At 44.9% G+C, this 8,133-nt stretch overlaps 1 long non-coding RNA gene across 1 annotated transcript; it reads right to left on the bottom strand.

Moving 5' to 3' along the window:
• Positions 1-1,893: 1,893 nt before the first annotated feature.
• Positions 1,894-7,042, bottom strand: LOC145425125 (uncharacterized). Its single transcript, XR_013905792.1, has 2 exons — positions 5,763-7,042; positions 1,894-5,660 (listed from the first exon to the last, which is right to left on the bottom strand). It is a non-coding gene; the product is annotated as an uncharacterized LOC145425125 (long non-coding RNA).
• Positions 7,043-8,133: the final 1,091 nt, after the last annotated feature.

The raw sequence follows: 8,133 nt of genomic DNA, 5'->3' as shown, positions 1-8,133 counted from the left end.
GGAAGCATTCAGTTGCTGGCAAATCAAACATTCTGCAAATGAAGCTGAATACTCAGTTACATGTTTCTTTACATTTTATTATGTTACAGATTAAGTCATTTGTTCTTACTTTGTTTGTCTTTTCAGTCTTCATGAGGGTCAGGTGTGGGGAAACGCCCGCCCGCCATTTCCTCATTTTAAAGTCAAACCAAGTGGAGGGGTTTGTTTGTCCATAGAGATGCTTCCTTTTGTTTGTTTTAAGGTTTAAATGGATTTGTTGAATGTGTTTCTTTTCATCAATACTGCCATTTAGTTGTGTAAATGTGCATGTTAGAAGTGTGAAGAGGTTTTGTGTTTAGAAATGTATAGAAACCAATCATTTACTGACAGCATGTCTGATGGAAATAAGTGCAGATTATGTATGAAGTCTAACTGCACACAGTAACTGTGTTACAATAAGGACTTAACAGCGCCCTCTGCTGGAGTGTTTCAGTACTGCGTTAACTAGAATACACCACCTCCTCCTCACACCACCTGCTACAGCTCTACTCTTCTATGACTACAGTCATCCACAGCACTGATGTGAGGTCACATGGTTCATATGTAAGGAGCACAGCTGACCTCAGGTCAGTTTAATGACTGTGAGCAGCAGCTGTGTTATTGTCACTGTGACAGGGAGACACTCTCAGACACAGCGCTCATGTCAGCTTGTTCTCATGCAGGAGGATCAGGAGCTCCATGTTTGTCTTTCTGTTTGAATCATGATGTGTTTGTGCCATCAGAGTCTGTCATGAGTACTCAGGGTTTCACAGCAGCTCTTCTGGATGCTGACGAGGACTCCAACCTCATGTTTCACCTCTCTGAGCTTCTGATGTCTGTGAACACTCGTGTTTCTTCTCTGGGCTCATCTGGACAAAAACACCTTTCTGTGTTTGGCTGCAGCCTCATTCTGACTGACAGGAAGTGTGTTATCCATGAGCTGCACTTCTGTGAGGAAGTTTCCTGCTGTGTTTCCTGTCTGTGGACAAACACGAGTGTTCCAGCTGAGGACTTGCTTCCTTCCACCTGTCCATACAGGACATCACGCTGTCTGCAGCTCTGTAAATGCAGCTGCAGGTCCTTCCACGTGCTGCTCTGTATTTGTGCAGTTTGTAGTGTGTCCTGGGAAACGTAGCACACATGGTGTTCTTCTGCTGTTTCCTCCTTTCACTGAGTGTGAAACACTGACACTGTGCTGTTGTTCACAGAGGGGAGCTGATTCTAGCTGCAGCTGGACTCTGTCATCTAACTGAATGTGTTGGTGCTGATCACGGGGCTCTGAGGGGGGAGCAGCAGGAGGACTCTGGATGCTGACGTCAGTGTATCTGTGGAAGCTCCCACAGCGTGTCTGTCATTCAATATTGTGCTGTATATTGTATCTATGCAAAGATGAACAGACTGTGTGTTCACTGGTCTCTGTGCTGCAGCTCTGATGTCATCATCACTCCCTCCTCCACCCTCAGCAGTCCCAGCATGCTGCTGTGGTGCACCCCACCCTCACTCTACACCTGAGCCACAGACCACACCCTCCACCTCAATATACACCACAGTTTTCTCTGCTGTGGAAATGAGATCAGGAGGAAATCATGGTTATTATTATTTAATAAACACTCACATTAATGTGGGCTTATTTGTTTCATATTAGAAACATTAGTTGAGTGTTTTTAGTATAAAATGGTGAAAGTCCCTTTTTTTGCTCCTCCCCTCACCTGTGGATGGACGCTGCTGTTACCGTGGTGACAGCTTGGATGTGTTTCAGTCCTGCCTGGTTATCACTGCAGGAATCTTTCACATTTATTACAGGTAATAACTCTGATTTTTCTGTGTATTATGAACCAAATGTATCCTGATACACACAGAGATGGATGAGCAGAGGTTGTTTTTGCAGTTTATGTAGTTACTATGGACTTAATGCAGACATATTATTAAAATTAGGGCTATAACAGTTGTATTGATGTATAGCAACTTGAAATGCTCCCACAAATGGCTCCACAGCATGTAAAAATATAACAAAAGCTCTGGCGGACTTGGTTCTGTGGTCAGTCTTAAAGGGTGAAGTTAAACTCTGTAATCTTCACTGTGTCACAGAGTTCAGTGAGTCCCGTTATTCACAGTATCAATCAGATCATCAGAGAACAGCTGATCAGCAATCAGTGGTGCCAACAGCGCCTCCTGTGGTGAGAGGATGCAATAATGCAATGTAGCATTTTTCCACTCAACACTTGCAGTCATGGAAACTGTCTGTTGGATCTGTGTGACGTTGCTTTCTTGGTTAGAGTTCCTCACAAATGTCCAGATGATTCTTCTAATGAGGCGTCGACCATGTTTGCAGCTCTTTGGAAGAAAACGTCGCCCTTTGCCATCCTTACTTTTCTTTGACTTCTTCAAATGCAGCTGAACTCCAGCTGGTATTTTCTTGGACTTTGCAGCTGTTTCTGGTCATCAGTTCATTCCTGCAAACCTCTGAAGCTGAACAACAATGATGCTGCATTGCTGGCTGATCCCAAAAGGTTGATTCTGTTCATCTGGACGTTTTCAGAAACGTTTGCTCACTGATCAGGTGACTTCTTCAGTCTCAGCTGACTGCAGCTTTACAACCTTACAAACAGCACATTTGCACAATGACTGAAAGCAGCAGCACCTGATATATATGATACTAATATAATACATATACATATATAATCCATACTAATGATGAAGGAACTGAGCTCACAGTCCATTGTTCATTCAGTGAACTACTCAGTTTATTTTGGGCCTCAGAAATGCTCACTCTGTTTGTACATCACTGTCAGCAATAGACTCATTCTGCTGTGTGAACAGGAACACATGTGACATCATTTCCTGTTTATTTTTGATGCAGCGTTTTATCAAATTAGAGCTGCATGAAAAACAAAAACAGCTTCTAAAAGTTTGACATCAAAGCAAATCTAATGTCTTTCACCAAATTCCAGCAGAATCTTCACCAGGACCATAGTGATAGATGTGATAGTTTTCATGTTTCATACAAACTAAAGTGATACACCTCATATGCATTTTATTATTATTCAGGACACCATTACAGACGACACTACATTCAGTGCTGTTTCATTGTTTAATGTTTTATATTAAAAAAATATTATAATATTAATAATATATAATAATATTTGAGCCAGCCTGGCTCGATGTGCATCCCTGAACCTGTGCAAATGTATTTTTTTATTATTTAATTTTATTCTCAAAATATTTTATATTTCCTGGGGGTGGAATTCCCCTAGGTGGCACTGTCATTTTATTAATTTAATAACCCAGCTGACCACTTGCTCACATACTTGGTGGTGGTCGACAGGATGCACATTTGAGATTGAGGGTTGGTCTTGTAAATTAATTGTTTTATTTTGGCAGAGAGCATAGTTCACCTGTTTTGAAGACCTTTTTAAAGTGATTGATTGTAGACAAGACAGCAGCATTTAGGTTTAGGAGGAATATTAACATGATTTTAGCATTTTGCAACCCTAATTTTCCCTTGCTTTTGGTTGCTCTAGCGCAAGAGGAACTGCAGCAACTTACGGACTTGGTGGCACAGTTAAGAGCAGATAATGAGCGGATGCTTCGGGATGGCAGCACTGGTCTGGTTTCTGGTGGAGCGGCTTCAACCTCCTCTGTAACTGCTGGGTGTTTGCCAGGTGTTAGTCAGGCCACTGTTCTAGAGCGGTTGGTGGTGGTGCCTAGGGACCGTAAATGCCCCATGTTTAATGGAAAGACATGCATCAATATAGCCAAATGGGTTGAAGAGGGTTCAAGCATGCATGTGTGCCCAGCATCTGTCTGTTACTAGAAGAAGAGAAACAAGAAAACACCCACTAATATTCCCTAAAATGTAGTGTTTTGTTTGTTTTATTCAATTCCAAATATTGTGTAACAAGACGAAACTGCAAACATGAACGCAATTTTTTTCTCACTGTTAACTATCTGAAGCCTTTCAGTTTCAGTTTTATTTGTCATATGCAAGTTAGCACAGGGTCAACATTGCAATGAAATATATTTGACGAGCAGAAGACTCAGCAGTACAGTACAGTACAAAATAAACAGCTCTTTCTGGTACGCCCTTTCTCGCCAGACACGTGGCAGCACTTTTGCTACAATTTTGTTTGTATTTAACAAAATAAAAATGCAAGCATAAGAGTACACATTAGTTTTTGAATGCAAGTGAAAAATGTTTTTTTTTCCAAATAAATCTCCCACTGAACTAACACAGCCAATCCCTAAACACGTTTGCACTCTCTTGTCTGAACCGTGGTAAGGAGACCTGTGGCTAATACTTATGGGTTCCGTGTCGGGCTTGTAGCCGGGAACTAGCACTCTTTTTGGTTGCAGTCGTCATTATTATATTCACATGCTTCCATCTCCCGTTTCTGCTCGGTAGCACCTTGTACATTTCGACTTTTCTCCCTCCCTCAAGCTCACAAGCACACACAGCGGGAGGGGCAGTCTCACACAGTCTCCCTGCAGCACGGACTACACCGCCCATGAGGCTACAGTCTTAAAGGGCCATGCCTGTAACACTCTGCCGCAAGTTTGAGATCCCTGATCTAGGGGGAGAAGCAAGAGAGGAGATCAAGTTTCGCTCTAATTCAGAGCAAATGGACCCTGCTCGGGTGTTGACTATTTTGAAGGAACTGTATGGTAATGCGCAGTCACATGTCACCCTGCAGCAGGCTTTTTTTTCCAAGGAGACAGCAGGAGGGAGAGACTTTGCAGGAGTTCTCATTAGCACTAATGGCTCTGATGGAACCAGTTAAACAAAGCACACCTGATGGCATGCGCGGTGCAGAAGTGCTTCTCCGGGACCAGGTGTGGAAGATGTTGTTGACAGAACCCTCCGCAGGGAGCTCAAACAAGGGGCATGAGCTACAGGAGCTCCTAAAGCACGAGGAAGAGCAGTTAAATCAGCTTGTGCTTGTGCGGGAGGTGATTATCACCCCCCTGCTAGAACCTTGTGAGCTGCAGAGCCACCGTTCAGGTGGGGAGTTCACTGGCTCTCCAAACAATAGGATTGGCAGGTTAATACCATCTTTGTTAGATTTTGTATTGTTGATTGTCATTTATGCTTAGAAATATTTAACCATGTATGCTTAGAGGTGTATAATCAGTTGTGTAGTGGTAGTCTGTGTGATCTTTAACAGACTACAAAGCCTTGGTGTGTATTCCATACTAGAATGCACACCCACAGCCAGGGAACATGGGAGAGATCCTATCTTCTCCTTATTGATATATGGTATAGCAAACACATGTATATCTCTTTAAGTATAAGAGCCTTTTGTTCAGATGGACCCGCTAGACTCCTGGCACCAGCTTTGGGGAGTCTTCACAGGGTCACATCTTGACCACACACACACACACACACACACACACACACACACACTGTACTCTTTGTGTGTATGTAGACGTCATATGTTAATGAACCTATGCATATTCATGTAACCTCAATAAAAGAACAGTGGTACAGGAGAACGGAAAGAGCAACTGGGGTCAAGCGAAGGAACGACGCTCTGTCCGGTCTCTCCCATGCACGAGTAACATGAAGAGCTTGCCTACTTATGTCTTGCTTTGCGGTGTAATTATATTGTCTTCAACGTTCCAGCGGATAGGTACAAGCTACAAACCTATCATCTGTGTTCAGGGCCGGCCCGTGGCATAGGCTGTACAGGCAAATGCTAAGGGCGCCATCCATCAGGGGGCATCACGCCGAAGTTCAAGCTACAAACCTATCAATCTTGTCCAAAGATTGATGTTGTGATTGGTGGGGTATCTGTCCCCTGTCTGGTGGATACTGGTTCCATGGTTTCCACCATCACCGAGGGTTTCTTTTTGGCGCATTTTGCCCCGTGGGGACAGGAACGTCTCCAGTCGTATATATATATTGGTTTTTTAGAGCTCAGTGTACTCCTGTGTGGCAAGGAAAGGCCCTCTTGTGGGATCCTCATAGTTAAGGACCCTCCTGATACCAAGCCCTCTGTCCCTGGTATCTTAGGAATGAATGTAATCCATTGCTGTTATCAAAAGCTGTTTGGGGCTTTTGGTGGCTCCTTGTTTAATTCGCCTTATGTGTCACAGGCAGCGAGACCAGTTCTGGAGGCCCTACATCAGTATCACCAGTCTGCATCCCAAGCCCCAGAGGACATGGTCGGTACCGTCAAGGCACGAGGCCTGTGTGGCATGCGGATACCTGGTGGCATCATGCAGCTGGTGGCAACCACATGTTCTCAGCAATTGTCAGGTCAGGCTGTGCTTTTAGAGCCTCCTAAGTCCAGGTTGCCGGCTGGGCTGCTAGCCTCTCCATGTTTGATCCAGATGATCTCGCATGACATGCCTCTGCTTGATGACATACCCGTCCGGCAGAGGTACAGGCGAATTCCTCCTTCTGATAATGAGGCTGTCAGGACCCATATCAACCAATTTTTGGAGGCCCAGGTAATTAGGGAGAGCAACAGTCCTTATGCCTCTCCCATTGTTCTGGTCCGCAAGAAGGATGGAAGCCTCCATCTGTGTATTGACTATCGCTGCTGAATAGCAAAACGAGGAATTATGCTTTCCCCCTAACTCGCATCGAGGAAATTCTGGTTTTCTACCGTCGATTTGGCCAGCGGGTCCAACCAGGTGCCAGTTTCTGAGCAGGATAAGCCTAAGACCGCTTTCTGTACACCGTTCAGCTTGTTCGAGTGGAATCATATATCATTTGGGCTGTGCAACGCTCCTGGTACATTCCAGCGCCTGATGAAGAGGATGTTGGGGGATCAGCAGTGCCATTGTGTTCTCCTCATCAGTCTCTCGGTATTTACAAAGGTTTGAGGTGGTACTTGCATGGCTGCAGCAAGAGGGACTCAAGGCCAAGCTGGAAAAGTGTGCCTTCTTCCAGCAGAAGGTCTGCTATTTGGCCCATGTCATCTCCCGTGAAGGGGTTTCCATCGATCCGGCCAAGGTTGATGCAGTAGCCAAGTGGTGACGTCCTTGTTTTGTGTCAGAGCTGAGGTCATTCCTGGGCTTCACTAGTGTTAGAGGAAAAATGATTCTATGTAACTTTACCTTCTTTTAAATGTACAAACTGTGTTCAAGATAGGTAGTTTAGAAGTGTCTTTCAGATTTTCCCAGCAAGGACATATTGTTTCAGATTGTTTTATCTTTCTCCCAGCTCTCTGCTGACGAGACTAGCGCCACATATGGAGTTGTTTATTTTATCTGTTTATTATTTTCTTATCCTGTTCTCACTGTATTTCCTATAAAAAGTGCCAAGCCTCTGTTCACGACGTGAGTTGTTCTCAGCAGCTCACCCGTGTACACGTTTAGCAAAGAAAGTAACTTTGTCTCATTGTGTCTTTATTTCTCCTGGGTTTTTTACAGAGTTTTCCCCCAACATTTCTTGGTCCTTCGGAGCCGGAGCGCCTCCATCGTGTCCCATCTCCGTGACCAGTCCACGTTGTTCGCCTGTCGACAGCTCACACACCAGGTGTGTGATAAAAGACCAAGAGCGTTAAATTCGGGTCTTGGCCAACGTCTTAGAAAGCGACCCACGGTGGTGGGACCCGATCGAGGTGGACCAGACCCGGCGACACTGACCAGGTAGATACAGACACACTGACACAATCTTGTGTAAAAGCGCATTTTAAATTCAGGGAATTTAAAATAGCGGAAGTAGCTCGTCGACTGGTAGCTCTGGGAGCTCGTTGACTGGTAGCGTAGCTCGTCGACTGGTAGCTCTGGGAGCTCGTCGACTGGTAGCTTTGGAGCTCTGGGTAGCTCCCCTAGCTGGGTCTAGACTGGGTCTAGGGAGTAAGTAGCTCTGGGAGCTCCCCTTATCATAAGGGTTCCGGTCGCGCGCGCGTCGAAGCTGTGAATGTGAGTGTGTGTGTGTGTGTGTGTGTGTATTGTTTTAATTTACGGAGCAAGCTGAATTTTCACGGTCCAATAAGAGACTGAGCTGCTTCTACTGTGTTTTCTTTTACTGCTGTTCACTGACGTGCTGGTGAGTTGAGAGAACGGTCGAGTTCCGTCTCGTAAAGTTCACACCGCTTTCGGAACTAGTCCGAAAGTCGAAGGGCGTGTGAGCAACCACTCTCGTCTCTAATACCAGCGAAGGTG

Source organism: Astatotilapia calliptera, chromosome 3 (genome assembly GCF_964374335.1).
Source record: "Astatotilapia calliptera chromosome 3, fAstCal68.1, whole genome shotgun sequence".
NCBI lineage: Eukaryota > Metazoa > Chordata > Actinopteri > Cichliformes > Cichlidae > Astatotilapia > Astatotilapia calliptera.
Note: the sequence above shows the minus strand (reverse complement) of the source record. Positions and strands in the feature narration are given on the sequence as shown.